This window comes from Carassius carassius, chromosome 45, assembly GCF_963082965.1.
Source record: "Carassius carassius chromosome 45, fCarCar2.1, whole genome shotgun sequence".
In the NCBI taxonomy this organism is placed as follows: Eukaryota; Metazoa; Chordata; class Actinopteri; order Cypriniformes; family Cyprinidae; genus Carassius; species Carassius carassius.
Genome location: NC_081799.1, coordinates 16,613,036 through 16,627,386, shown reverse-complemented (window position 1 = coordinate 16,627,386; position 14,351 = coordinate 16,613,036). Strand labels below are relative to the sequence as shown.

The 14,351-nt window shown below is 36.0% G+C and overlaps 1 protein-coding gene across 4 annotated transcripts in view; it reads left to right on the top strand.

Moving 5' to 3' along the window:
* LOC132127695 (opioid-binding protein/cell adhesion molecule homolog) overlaps window positions 1-14,351 on the top strand; it is a 197,453-nt gene that overhangs the window by 89,461 nt on the left and 93,641 nt on the right. The gene's annotated exons all lie outside the window — the stretch shown is intronic.

Below are 14,351 nucleotides of genomic sequence, written 5' to 3'. Positions count from 1 at the left end.
TTACGACATAATCGCCGAAGAGCATGACTTATCTGTGGCATGCGCTTGTGTTTGTGATGAGAGGGCTGCTGGGATGTGCCAGCGTCTTCCCTTGAAGAACACTCTAAGCTATGGAGGTGTCATTTCAGCACAGTGTGGTTTTTCACCAACACCACAGCCATGAATACCAAACCAAACGCTTTGTAGAGCAAGAATGAGATTATGGAATCTTTTTTTTTTTCAGGAGAAAATACTGAGAACCAGGAAACTTCTTCCTTTTGCTCTCCATTCAGTCAGTTGAGAACAATAGATTTTTTTAATAAATAATTTCTTGATTGTTAGCAGCACTTTAGTGCTGTGAAGTTTGAGAAAGAAAATTTTGTGCTTCGGTGAAAGCAAGAACATCTGACCGTCTATATTACTTCAAGTAACTTCTATTCATCTCAAGTTGCTTTAGCATCATCTGGATTTCTATCAATACCAGAGCCATTATTACCAACCAACTGGCTATAGAAAAAAAAAAAAACAGAGCGGGCGAGAGAGTAGTAGGGTGGGTGCTTTCTTCTGTCAGCTGAGTGAATAGGTTGATGAGTCATCTCTTGAACTAAATATTTTCCTCTCAAAAAAGCTTGTGTAGCATGAAAACATGCTGTAAGAGCAGCAGCAAAAATAGGTCATGCCAAATATCACATTTAAATGTGCAGCTCTGATACCTCCTTTGCAACAGCAAAAATACAACAGTGACAAGTATAAAAACATAATTACAACCTCTGACAGCTTCTTTCAGTGTGTCTTCTTGATGTGGAAGTACCCAGTTTTATTTTTAGGTAATAGTAATATATATAAAGTAATATATATGTGAAATGCAGTGGGTCTACATGGTTAAATGCATATTTTAAAGTATCTTCTATGTAGTTTGTGTTCAAGATAAAAGTTTGCTGTTGTTGATTAAATATAATCTTTGGCAGATTAAATCTTCCTTTTCACCTCTACAAACATTAAAATAAATCCATGTGACCTTGAACTGTGAGGGAAAAAAAAAAAAAAAACATTGAGGAATCACCATCTTGAGTGTATGACTCTCCTGGATACAGACGTCTTATCTAGGTTTGGAGCAGCTCTGTAGTAAACATATCAACTGAAAAATAACGCCTTACAATGCTGGTGAAGTTAATCTACTTTGGCATTACATTTTATTCATTTATTGTGGTAACTGAAGACATGTATTCATAAAGTCTTTAACAGTAGATTAAAGAATGGCTGTATTTCATTCTTCATCTGTACTGGCACAATGAAGAAAACGTTGGCTTTATCAGTCAGGATTTTTATTCATCTGGTACATCTCAAAAAGCTTCAATGACACTGCCATGAAATGAAATCAGAAGGCCAGCTGTTCTACAGACTCATTTGAAATGAATGAGTCGAGTTTCTACAATATACTGTAATGCCTAAAATGTGCTTAATGCTCCTAATCTTTGTTTCCACTTATTCACACTTTTTGTAAAACTTTAATTAGATGCTAATTGTAAAGCAAAACGGGACACTTAAGTCACACGTAAAAATGTATATGATTCACTGTATTAGAAACAAATTGTTAAACCAAATAGCTTCTGCAAAGAAATGATAGAGCTTTTTTTAGAACTACTTTTTTGGGGGAGGGTGGGATGGGGGGGGGGGGTGTTGCCTATATATTAAGGGGGAGCTGTAAAAATATATTGAGATGTTCTTTGGTACTTAGACTATATATATATATATATATATTCTTAAGAACATCAAAACCTAAAATAAAACTGCAGAAAGTTGTAAAATATTTTACCTTTATGAGTGTAAAATGTGTGTGTGTGTGTGTGTGTGATATTTAAATAAATGCATATATTACAATTTGGGGTTCTTGCTGAAAGTATAATTCACCAAAAAATGTAAATTTGTTGAAAATGTACTCAACCTTAGTTCATCCAAAATGTAGTTGAGTTTGTTCAGCAGATTTGAAGAAATGTGGCGTTGCATCACTTGCTCACCAATGGATCCACTACAGTGAATGGGTGCCGTCAGAATGACAATCCAAACAGCTGATAAAAACATCACAATAAACCACAAGTAATCCATATGACAATTAATGTCTTGTGAAATAAAAATCGTCTTGGTTACGACTGACGTAGAGAGTGACTGACTAAAAGTGAACTGCATGTTTGTATGAAACAAATCCAGCATTTTAACTTTATCCGTTGTTTCTGCAAGTCCATAATAACGATTCCTCAAGTGAAAGTCTAATTTTTTCCCCCAATTCTGATGATGAAACAAAATCAACTACATATTGGATGGCCTGAGGGTAAAAACATTTTCAGCTTTTTTTTTTTTTGGTGAGCAATTACTTTAATGTATCACATATTTAACCGAAATGAAGAACCATTGTTAAAATGCAAAGAAAAATAAATAAAAAGAATTTTATTCACATAACTCTAATTTATCATGTTACCTTTATTTTCTGTTACATTTAGTTTATTTTTTATTGAATGGCTTCCAATATAAATTTGGCACAGGTGCAGATATTGTTAATTAGCAGAATATTCCCATTTACACTTCCTTATGAGAGCGTTTCAGTCTATTATTCTTATTTCTCAGTGTTTTGTGGCAGCAGTCATCAAAAATGTATTCTCATGAAAGTGTGCTGGAGTCTCATCTTAAAAAGAAATTTCTTCAAAGTCTTCAAGTGTCACAATGGGGCGGAATCTAAATCTGAATGGAATGGGGGTAGAGAAGATGGTCCTGTGGATTGCTGATCACGGTGACACAACGTCTTGAAGTTATATAAGGAGAACTCCATTTACTCTGACACCCCATTCCAATTCACATGTAAAATCCTTCACTACAAACAACTTTTAAAATCTGAAATCCCCAATGCCCTGCAGGATAAATAATAGTGGTGGTTGGTAAAGAGCGACTTGGTTTAGTGAGCAGTAAACAGAATGAGATACATTAAGTCATTTTCTTGAGCTAAGAAACATATGGCATCATGTTGAGCCTTACGATAAGCCCCCCATTGAATCCCTGAACAAGGGGCCTGTCTCCAAACATTAGAAGCTGCTGTCTTTATCATGATTCAGCAGAATTGTGTTCCAGCCCAAAGGCAAGATGCTAGCTTGCTTGTGGGAGAAACTCAAATGTAGCATCTCCTTTCGCCCCGCTGTCGCATCAAACCCATCCGGTTTGATTGGACTAGATGGCTCTGAAAAAGATCTTCGGTCTCTCTGGTAATCTCGCCAGCTGTCTGCAGCAGAGATGCAATCCTACAGGGTTCCCAACACAGTTAGCCAGGGATTATTTTTTCATGATAAGGTCTGTATCTACTCTTCCTGTGGCTGCTGCGGCCCATGCTCCAGTGAGGATAGCTTTTGCTTATTAGTCTGGGTGAGGGGCTGTGTTCTGCCTTGAGGACACCATAGCTTTGAAAAAGTGGAAATGAGAGGCATTTCCCCGGCGAAGTGGGGAGAGTAGAACAGAAGTGTGATATTGCAAATGACATAGCTTCACCTCCTCATTTCCAGCTGCACATATGCATCCAGAAAGTAAGCTGCTGCCACTTTCTGTTTAATGACGTGCTGACACAAATTTCAAATGATTTTCAATGGACGCTTTATTGCGTCCAGTGTAGACAGTCTTTAGCTGATGTGGCTTGGTGCCACACAACAACTTTTGCGTCCTGTGTAGACACTCTGTAAAGAGAGAGATGACTGAGGATGATGGCGAATGATTTGCAGATCCTCGGTACCACTGACAAACATATAATCTTTTAAAATGTGTGGTAAGTAGAGCTGCTCCATAGTATAAACAAAGTATATTTTAAAGTAGAAATACTTAAAGAGTAACTAAACCCTAAACCAACTTTTTTTAGTTAATGATCTATAAGAATGGGGCTTTATTAGTGCTGTTCATTGATTCAAGTAACTTTTTTGACATTTGAGTATAAAGTGTTTTAATTCTACAATATATGGTGTAAAAACGTGTGAGTGCTGCCCTCTTCAGGTTGAACGGTGGCTACTGCAGTTGATTTTTCCTATTGGATGTTGCGGTGGCAAGTGACGTAAGCGGTGGCAGGTGACGTAAGCAGTTTCCAGCTCACCACGCCCCTTGGTACGAGCTACCATGCCCTTGGCAGTATAAAACCATCAAAATCACTGTAGTGAGTCAGGAGCTGGAATTGCGAGTATTGGTAACGACCAGGATAGACTATTATAGCATCTATTTAGCATATCAATTATATAGTTATTTAGATATTCAAGTTAGCGTAGATTTATCTGTATTTAGTACAGTAGTCAGGATGGTACGTATGTGTAGTGTTGCTGGTTGTGACAGCACTGCTGGACTGCATAGTTTACCAGCAGACTTTAAAATTAAGCGCCAGTGGTTGCATGCATTTGGCCTGGAAGACAGCAAGTTCCCGCCTAGAGCTCGAGTGTGCAAACTGCGTTTTACACGGGATTGCTTCTCCAACGCAATGGAGGTGGAAATGGGCTTCTCCACACAGCTCGCGCTGAAAAGCGACGCGGTGCGGGAGTTAAGACCACAGTTTGAGCCAGCGGCTCGAATTGATATGAACAGACACCTCGACACCCTCCACTTCAGGTAAAAGTGGGGGAGAAAAGTCCTCTACTTCAAATGATCGCTCTGTTGCAAAGCTACTTGCGTCATTACAGTCACTCTCCATTTTAGCGTCTCTGACAGCAGCTGTCAATCAATCCGTCACTGCGGGTCTCAGGTTCACGCCGCACTCGCTCAGCTCAGCCCTAGGTTCGTCCCCTCTATCTCCGCTGTGATCTGCCCACTTTTCAGCATTTTTCAAATATTGTCAGTGGGTGGAGTCAGGCTCTGAGCAGGGGTTTAGTTACACTTTAAATAGTCATGTAAAACAATAATGTATATTTTACAATGCATTTTTACTTTTTTTCCCCAAATAAAGACTTCAAAGTATCCTTAAAAACATGTCAACATTTTTGTAACTAATAAATATTAGAATAAAAGAAATATGTTTAGAAATGTGATTTAATACATTATTATAAAGAAACTTGATTTAAGCCATATAAACAAGTATTAAAGGCATATGCAATTTGGCTTTTCATGTAACTTTGTTGTTTTAAAGATGTTTTGATATTTTTACTGGAAATCAAGACAAAATTATGCGTAGTAAAATACTGTTTAGCATTTATACTTTTATACTCTTTATTAAGAATATTTTTTGTACATAAAAGTGCAAGATTATTTTTTGTTCCGTTTCTTTGAAGATAAGAAGCAGTATGTCTTGACAAAGTTTTGTAAATCCATTACTGTATATCCCTCGATTGTTGTTTATGTTCACTCGCTGCTTGTTTTGTAGTCACAGATTTCTTATCCTGCTAATAAAAGAAGGAACCAATTCCATGCACTGCTGGTCAAACACACTCCATTACGGTGGGCGGTGTTGTTTGGCTGGGCCGAGCTCAGTCCATACTGCATACACTGATATCCCTTTCTCCCTCAAAAGGGCAAGTTAAGTGGCCCTGGAAGCGGGAGTGATTTCTGTCTGTGGTGTGCCAAGTAGAAAAATGACGGTAAATGTAGTGGGGTTACTGATCAATAGTGCATTTCTGCACGGTGTGAAAACAACATCACTCATGCTGGAAGAGAACAGTGATTTTTATCAATATGTTATTTTTTCTGCTTTTCCTCCACCCAAAGTCTTAAAGGGTGGGTAGAGTACATTTAGCATTTAATTTTGTGTACATCAAAGCTTCAGCTGATTTTCTAATATATATTGAGGTTCCTCCAGAATGGCTTCTGATGTTTTGACCTACATAATATTTACCCCCAAATGTTCCTCTAATAAAATATTTTATCACCATTTGCAGCCTTCTTCATATCTTCACCTTTGATTTTAAGCACAGCATGTGTCCGTCAGTCTATGAACAATGGTTATGCATGATGTATTGTCTTAGAGCTTCTTAATGTTGTATAGATGTAGACTGAGTGAACTTAAGAATCGGTGGAAGAATCGTTGCTTTCTAAGCCATGACTAATTTAAGACCAAAGCCTCCAAACACTCCAAAGTAATCCCCAGTCTTTCACTGCAGTCTGCAACCTTTGATGAAAGTCAATGAAGATCAAGGGAGCCTGTCAAGAGCTTTCCAATTTGTCAAGCCTAATATAAATGAAAGTCACTTTTTCTGGGGAATATTGCATTGTTGAGTTCCGAGTTCCTTTCAACAGGTTATTTGCTGCATGACTAATCTATTCTAAAGAAAAGGACAGGAAAGAGTTGAAAAAAGTCCATGGATATGTGTGTTTCATGTTTTAATTTAATAAATGTAATTTTATTTAATATACTAAACTACACACCCTTGTTGTTTCAAAAATCTTATGTCACAAAAGTAGAATATACTGGTCATACTTTTCAATAGAATGAAAATTAATGATCAAAAAAAGCACATGACTTGTTTAAAATGCCTGTATTGGGTGAGAAAAAAAAGTAATCGAAAAAAAAAAAGAAATTGTTTGTTTTTCTAAAGAAAAACATTGTCCATCAGCGACACCAGCAGGTAGAGTTATAACATCTTTCTTGCCTCCCCTGAGCCCATTGAGTTTTAACAGACCTCCTAAAGCTACGGTGGGTTTATTGGGGAGTGACTGAGAATGAATGGTGGAACATCATGTGAGGGGAGGCAGTGCCTCCATCGTGATATTATTGGATATGACTAGCTATGTTCGTCTGTGATTGGTTCATGTGAAATCCTGTGTCCTGCATTCGCGAAACAGTCCGAATTAACAATATAACGACAAGAAAGTAAGTAAACAATTCACAAACTTAAATATAGCCACTGTGTTACATCAAAAATAAGACTTGAAATTGCCTGAAAACATAATCTGTGAGTTTTTAGTGAGTAAATCTAAAGTAAATCTGTGCCGGTGACCAATATTTACTGAGCTTTGATGACTGATGATCTGAAAGAAGTTAGCTATTAAATAGAATAGCATATATTCACAAATAAAAATCATTATAAAAAATACAAAAAAAATTACCTCGTCAGGAAATCAGGGAACACAGATCAACCTTTCTGTCATTTTCTTTGACACGTTTTGTAACCTGTAAACAAACTATATTCAATTGTGTTCACTGATGAGACAAGGTCAAAGAGAATAATCAGTTAACATACAAGGCATCTTAATCACTTCATTGAAACTGTCCTCTCAGGAATAGTAAGTCAATTCTCTATCATACAGAACAAAAATTGCTTTGAAACTTCAGCATTAAAATGCATGATAGCTAATAATTACTGCTTAGCACTGTGAGTCCAATTATAGCCAATGAGGACTAGTTTGAAAAGTCACCTCAGCAGTTTGGGTAATTATTCACCTACTGTACAAATACAGAAATGCATTTGGGTTGGTTGTACCATGTATATTTTACTTAATTAGACATTCTACAGCTTAGAGAGCAAACAATCTGAATTTTTTTTTTAAATTATTAATTATTATTTTTTTTTAAACTAGGTCTAAATCAATAGTTTTCCTCATTCCTCATTTACAATAATAGCTCTTGTACCGCATTGTCAAATGGCCATTCTGCACTACATATAAACTGTTTCCCATAGGCTGTTCATTGCAATCTTTACACCTGTTTTAGGGTTCCACAATAAAGCCAACACAGTGCGTCTTGGTTGCAAACTTCCATCAATCATAAAGCATGTTGAGATCGACCAGCAGAGCCAAATGGCCAAGGCTGGATCTAGTTATGGCTATTGTTTTCAATAAGGGACAGCTGTGCTCACATCAATTTATCTTGTCTTGCTGCTCTTTCTCTTTTTTAGTGGAACTTTCCTTTTTGTTGTGTGGAAATTACTTGTTCTGCCACAGAGTAAGCTATCTATCTATCTATCTATCTATCTATCTATCTATCTATCTATCTATCTATCTATCTATCTATCTATCTATCTATCTATCTATCTATCTATCTATCTATCTATCTATCTATCTATCTATCTATCTATCTATCTATCTAGTTCAGTTTTTTGTTCCATCCATCCATCCAATGGTGGCAAATAAAGGATTCAAAGAAGCAACAGCAGGTGAATTAATAACAGCATTTTGCATTGGTTATATATTTCGATGTGTTCTTATTACATTTAAATTATTTGGCTGTTTTTTAGTGCATACGTGCAGCAATCTGCAGGTCATCGTTTGACTTGAAATGTCATTATATTTTATCCTCTGTGTGAAATGCTTCTCATTAAACATTGATAAACTAATTTTGGTGGTTTAATGTGAGTAATACTTCACATAGGCATCGCCACATGGGGCTCTAGGGGAAAATATTTGAGCCATCCTAGATAAACTTTTGATAATACATTTCAGAAGAAATAGTCATTATAAGATGCGTTGGTTATAACAGTCATTTAACAGCCAGATAAAAATGACTGGAATTATCAGAGGGGTCCTCTACTGTATATGTACATACAAACACTTCCATTATTATTCTGTTAGTCACTTTGCTTGTGAATAGATGCCTGCTATGGCGACGCAAACTGTGTGACAGATAAAAAATGTGCAGGCCATGAGCCGCTCCCTGTATGAGATTTGTCATCATATTCAGTCCAGTTGCTTCAGGGTCAGGACTCAAATTAATTCCTAACTGACTACAGCAGACTGTGTGAGTGATAGTGGAGGCTGCTGTTTTTGAACAATAGAAATGCATGTGTCTGCTGGCTGGATGGATGCAATAGTGGCACCAGGTCATTTTAAATTGCCCTGTAATTTGCTAACATTTTGTGAAACCGCTCAGAGGAGTTCATTACTGCACAGTAGCACTGCAGGAAAGGAAGTCCCTTTAAAACCCATTAAAACTTTGGGCCATCCTAACACGTTTATATACAGTAAAAATTACTCTTTCGAACTTGTAAACAAAATGGGAGGTTATTGGAGTCCATTTTACAAGAAAATACTATTTCAGTCTGTTTTAAAATTTCACATTTAATTAAATGTGTCACTTGTCATTTTTTTTGCGATTAATTTTGAAAGTCTTTTGAATTTCTTTCTTCAGTCTAACAACTTTACTTACCAAAGAGTCAAGTAGATTAATTGCATCTCATGAATGGATATTTTGTCTAGTGTGATCTCATTTAGAGGAATAGTTTACCCCAAAAATAAAATCTGCGATGTAGATAATTATTATTGTTTATTTATTTATTCTTTTGGTGAACAGATTAGAAGAAATTTAACATTACATCACTTGTTCACCAATGGATCCTCTGCAGGAATGGGTGCCGTCAAAGTAAGAGTCCAAACAGCTGATAAAAAACATCAAAATAATCCACATGACTCCAGTCAATCAATAAACATCCCGTGAAGTGAAAATATGTGTTTATAAGTATCAAATCTATCATTAAGACTTAACTAAAAACCGTTGCTTCTCTAGTCCTCTATCCATAATACTGCTTTCTCCAGAGTCATTTTGCGTGAATCAGGAGAGAAAATTGACTAGTTAAAATGGTGCAAAACAGTTCTAAACAAATATTTCTGTGAATTTTGATGAGAGAGGACAAACGTGTTGGACTTTTTTCCCACTAGAGGAAGCGTTATGGATTATGGACTAGTATTTTGGCCAGAAATGATGGTTTGACATTAAATCGCATTGATGGATGTTTTTCTTACAAACATGCAGTTTTTCACTTCACTTTAATGTTTATTGATTAACTGGAGTTGAGCAGATTACTTGTTTTAAGATGTTTGGACTCTAATTCCTTCGGCACCCATTCACTGCAGAGGATCCATTGGTGAGTAAGGGATGTAATGCCAATTTCCACAAATCTGTTCTAATGAAGAAACAAACTCGTTTTCTAAATCTTTGATGACCTCTGGGTGAATACATTTTCATTTTTGGGTGAACTGTTTCTTTAAGATTTTATGTATAACTAGTCACATTTTTTTATTTTTCTTATATAAAGCCTTATTTCTGTTACAAAATCATGCATGGTGATGGAGACAGGTGTGCCAGCAAAGAAAAAATTATATTTCGTTTTTTCACATTGGTATTCAAAGCAGCAGGTTACTAGAAATATTAGAGGTATTCGTTATGTATTTCAGCAAACAATTCTGTGTCTCAAATGGAGGAACTTCAGGGGGGAATATTTGCAAAACACCAAACAAGACTATATTGTTTTGCTGCACATGCTGCTTTTTCGGTATCAACAGTATTGCTCAAAATGAAAAAAAAAATTATTATTATATTGCAGAAGTTAGCAGTTAGACTAAATGAATGAGAATCACCATAATATGTTCATTTCTCACTCGTTTTGATGTTTAAGAACTAAAAGACATGACGGCAGAACATCTGTGTGATCTGTTCCTTGCCTTGAGGAAAACAGCTTAGGCATGAAATGCATTCAAAGGAATTAAACATCCTAGATCAAGTGTAACTGTGAACATACATCAAACCTCTTCGTAAAGTCTTTGATTTGATGTTTTCGCACTGCTTTGTAATTTGAAATGATAAGAAGCAACCTTCAAACAATTTTGTACAATAGCACCTTTTCCTTGTCTTTCAGTGAAATTTATTACCAAGGACACAACACTCATTGTTAGTTTAGCAGAAGTTATCACAGGAGAGTAGACCTTCTCAGTTCATTGCAAGGTTAGCAAGTCTCCTCTGGGAGAGATGCTCCGTTCTGTTCAAACAGATTCTCCAGAATGAAGATAATGGCGGTGTTGTGCATTCTTTAAACAAAACCTTGAATTGGGGACTTGGGGTCAAAATATAAGGTTCTCTTTAGTGCAAGCGGCCTAAAGAGGGGTAATCTCAAGTGCTTTTGTAATGAATCACAGTATTAGGAAACCAGTGCACTGTGAATGATGCAGTTCCTTCATGCAAATGTACTTGTCACTGCTTGTCTCATTGTCTAAAGATGACTGTTTAGAAGTTTTTCTCCACACCAAGATGAATATTCAATAGAATATGGTTCAGTGTTTTGCTTGGAGGATTATTTCATCATTTACTCACCCTCATGTTATTTCAAACCCATTTCACTATCCATGGAACACAAAAAGAAGATGCTTAGCAGAATGTCAAAGTGGCTTTTTCATTTACATTAAAAGTGAATGAGGACTAGGGGCGGTTAAGCACCTAAAATGACAAAATGCGCAATTAAAAAAACATCATAAAATATGATTCACATACTGTATTTCAAGTCATACAGTAACCCCAAAGTATTGCTATTGGGAAATTGTTATAATGACTTTTGAAGCTTGGTCACCATTCACTTTCATTCTAAGGAAAAGAACAGCATGAACATTCTGCCTAACATCATCTTTTATTTTCTACAGAAGAAAATAAAAACATGATGGTTTGAAAGGATACGAAAGCAAGATAAAATGGTAGAATATTCATTTTTGAGTATATATCCCTTTAAATCCATGTCTGAATGGTGACAGACAAACTTGTGGAGTGTGACGAGCATGAATGGTGCACTCTGGGATCAAGGAGTTCAGAATCAGGCTGCGTCGCATGTCTCAGACTTTGTGACACTAATGAATAGATTTTGTGAGCTTTGCTTCAGTTTTGGTCCTGAAAGGTCAACTTGGGGATTATTCTTTAGCCAGATATGTTTGAAGGGATTCTTCCTTTTTTTTTTTTTTTTAAAGAAAACTGAACATGGAAGAAATGCCATGTGAAGATTACATCCTGCGTTTGCCTCTGTATTATTAAAGGTTCGATCTTTGCCAGTTCGAGCTGACCTTTTTTAGTGTTGTTTATGTTGCTAGTCAACAAATAACCTTCTAATAAAGACATCTATCTATCTATCTATCTATCTATCTATCTATCTATCTATCTATCTATCTATCTATCTATCTATCTATCTATCTATCTATCTATCTATCTATCTATCTATCTATCTATCTAACTATCTATCGTAAACAGTCACTAGTTTTTTTTCCCTGTGTACATCAGTGTTTTGAATTAATCAAATCAGTTAACTGTGATTTACTGACTCACTCTTAAAGACTTGTCACTTGTTTTGCTCCTAGTTTCACTAAATCAATGTTTTGAACCAATCAGATGAATGAATGAGTCTATGACTTACTTATAAAGACTTGTCGCCCCCTACTGGTGTAATTATGTACCATGCAGTTAGACTCCACCATTAATGCACAATTAATGTTGTAATTAATCTGTTGTAACAGATTTGTAGTGCTTTTCAACTTACAAACATACACAGTTTAATAATAGAGCGCAAAACTACTTTTTCTAGTCCTTTAGAGATGTTGGATATTGCCAAACTATGCTAATTAGTTCCACGTGTCTGCAACAGCTGTTTAGGTTGCTTTCCTAATTTGGCCTATTGTTTAAAAAGCGAGTTAAAGAGCTATTTTTCCTCCCCACAGATACTGGCTCATGTCAAAAATTAAGTTAAGGCACCAATCATTAGAAAACATAGACACACAAGCATACACAAATGTGCGGAAGTCACTTTTTATCAAGTCTGCATTTATCAAATTGATAGTTTAACGCTAGACACTGCAGACAAGGAAATTGAACATCAGGTGACAGTACGAAAGTCAACGCGCATGAATAGTTTTGAGTGGCTCTGAATGTCAAACGCAGATTGAGCGTCAGATATTTCCAGCTATATCAGCTGTATTAACTTGTCGTCTCTCAACATAATTTGCATAACCATGCGGAATGATAATTGACATTTTCAACATAGTTTTCCTCAAACTGAAGTGATTTTAGCTCTCATCCCAATGCATCTAGCTGAATTAATGTTATCTACCAAGAATGGCTCAACTGGAGTAACAGCTTTGATTGAAAAGCTAAAGCGAAATGTCTTTACTTTGAATACAGTGGCAGCCTCCACTAACACAGTTACTGATTCTGGCAGGATCGCAAAATCTGCAGTTGCCAGAGATCTAGTTGTTGAAATGGTATGCTAATGTCCTAGTTTTCTGGCCCAAATTGCTTTTGACCTTGAGGTTAAATGAAGACATTTGCAGTGCACATATATAAGTATCTTGCCATTTGATAAGAAATTAAGAGATAATGAGCAAGATATGATATGCCAGAGTGCATTTAGACTCGAGGTGTCATACCACACTAATATAATTTGAAATAATTACATTTTCACATAGTACTGTGATTTAATAGCAATTTACAAGTCACAGTTACAAGATTCATAGTGACTTGCTACTATATATATATATATATATATATATATACACCAGTTTGATTGACACAAAAATAGAGGGTTCTGATTGTAAAAACTAAATTCATATTTTCCATAGGGAAACTTTTTTTAAAAACAATAACTAATAAACCTTTAAGACAAACCTGTTGTGAATAAATAATTGTTTAATATCAGAATTCATTGTTAAAACCTACAGTACACATAATTCTGTATAGAAAATTCCACCAATCAGAGTTGCAGAGAGCAAAGCGCTTGGAAATAGTTCTTTAGCTCCACCCACTCCCATCTTTTCCTCACTAAAGCACATAGTTTTGTACCTTGTCTTTTTGTCAGATTTTCATATTCATCTTAGCTTCAGATAAACATTTTATGCATAACATAAGACTTTTTTTATAATCCCTATGGGTAATATACTTCCGGAACCAAGTCTTCTGAAAATTGGATGGGCACTATCTCTTTATTTTAAAATGCATACAGTAGTTCCAACTCTGATGGGATTAGAATTTTAACTAAACACACATCTGTAACCATATATTGTGTATTAATGTGGCAATTTGCTACACTGTGTTATGATTTACAGTGGTTTGTGGCCAGTGGTTTTTCATCCAGGCATGGATGAAAAAAAATGTCAGTAATTTGGATTGACAGATGGATAGCTGGTTAAACAGAGATGGATAGGTAATTCTATGTAACTGCAGCCTCTGCAAATATCAGAACTGTGGCACAAGGCAGAAAGCAGTTAATCAAAAGTGACTGTAGTTATATCACAAACAGCCAGTGTGACCCGCTTCGTGTCATATCTGTCTCTGCAAGATGACAGTAGATTCACATGTATTGTTTTCTTTCTGTGGCTTATTTCTGATTGCGTTCCTTCATGGTGATCTTTATGTCTGTTTATATTAGTGGTGTTCACTGAGCAATATGAACTGCCCTGTGTGTAGAAATACACTCTGTGCAGGTTTATGGAAGACCTTTTGCTTACAGAGCAAAGCATAAATTTAATTTGGGAATCTTGATGATCCATATCTGAGCATTTACTTGTTGACCCATTTTAACACTGAATATGCACATTATGGTGCAAAATCATCAACTGACCTGAATTGAAATGCTAACTATAGATACACTCATAACAAAGATGTGAACTCATCGTGACTAATCCACAACAAA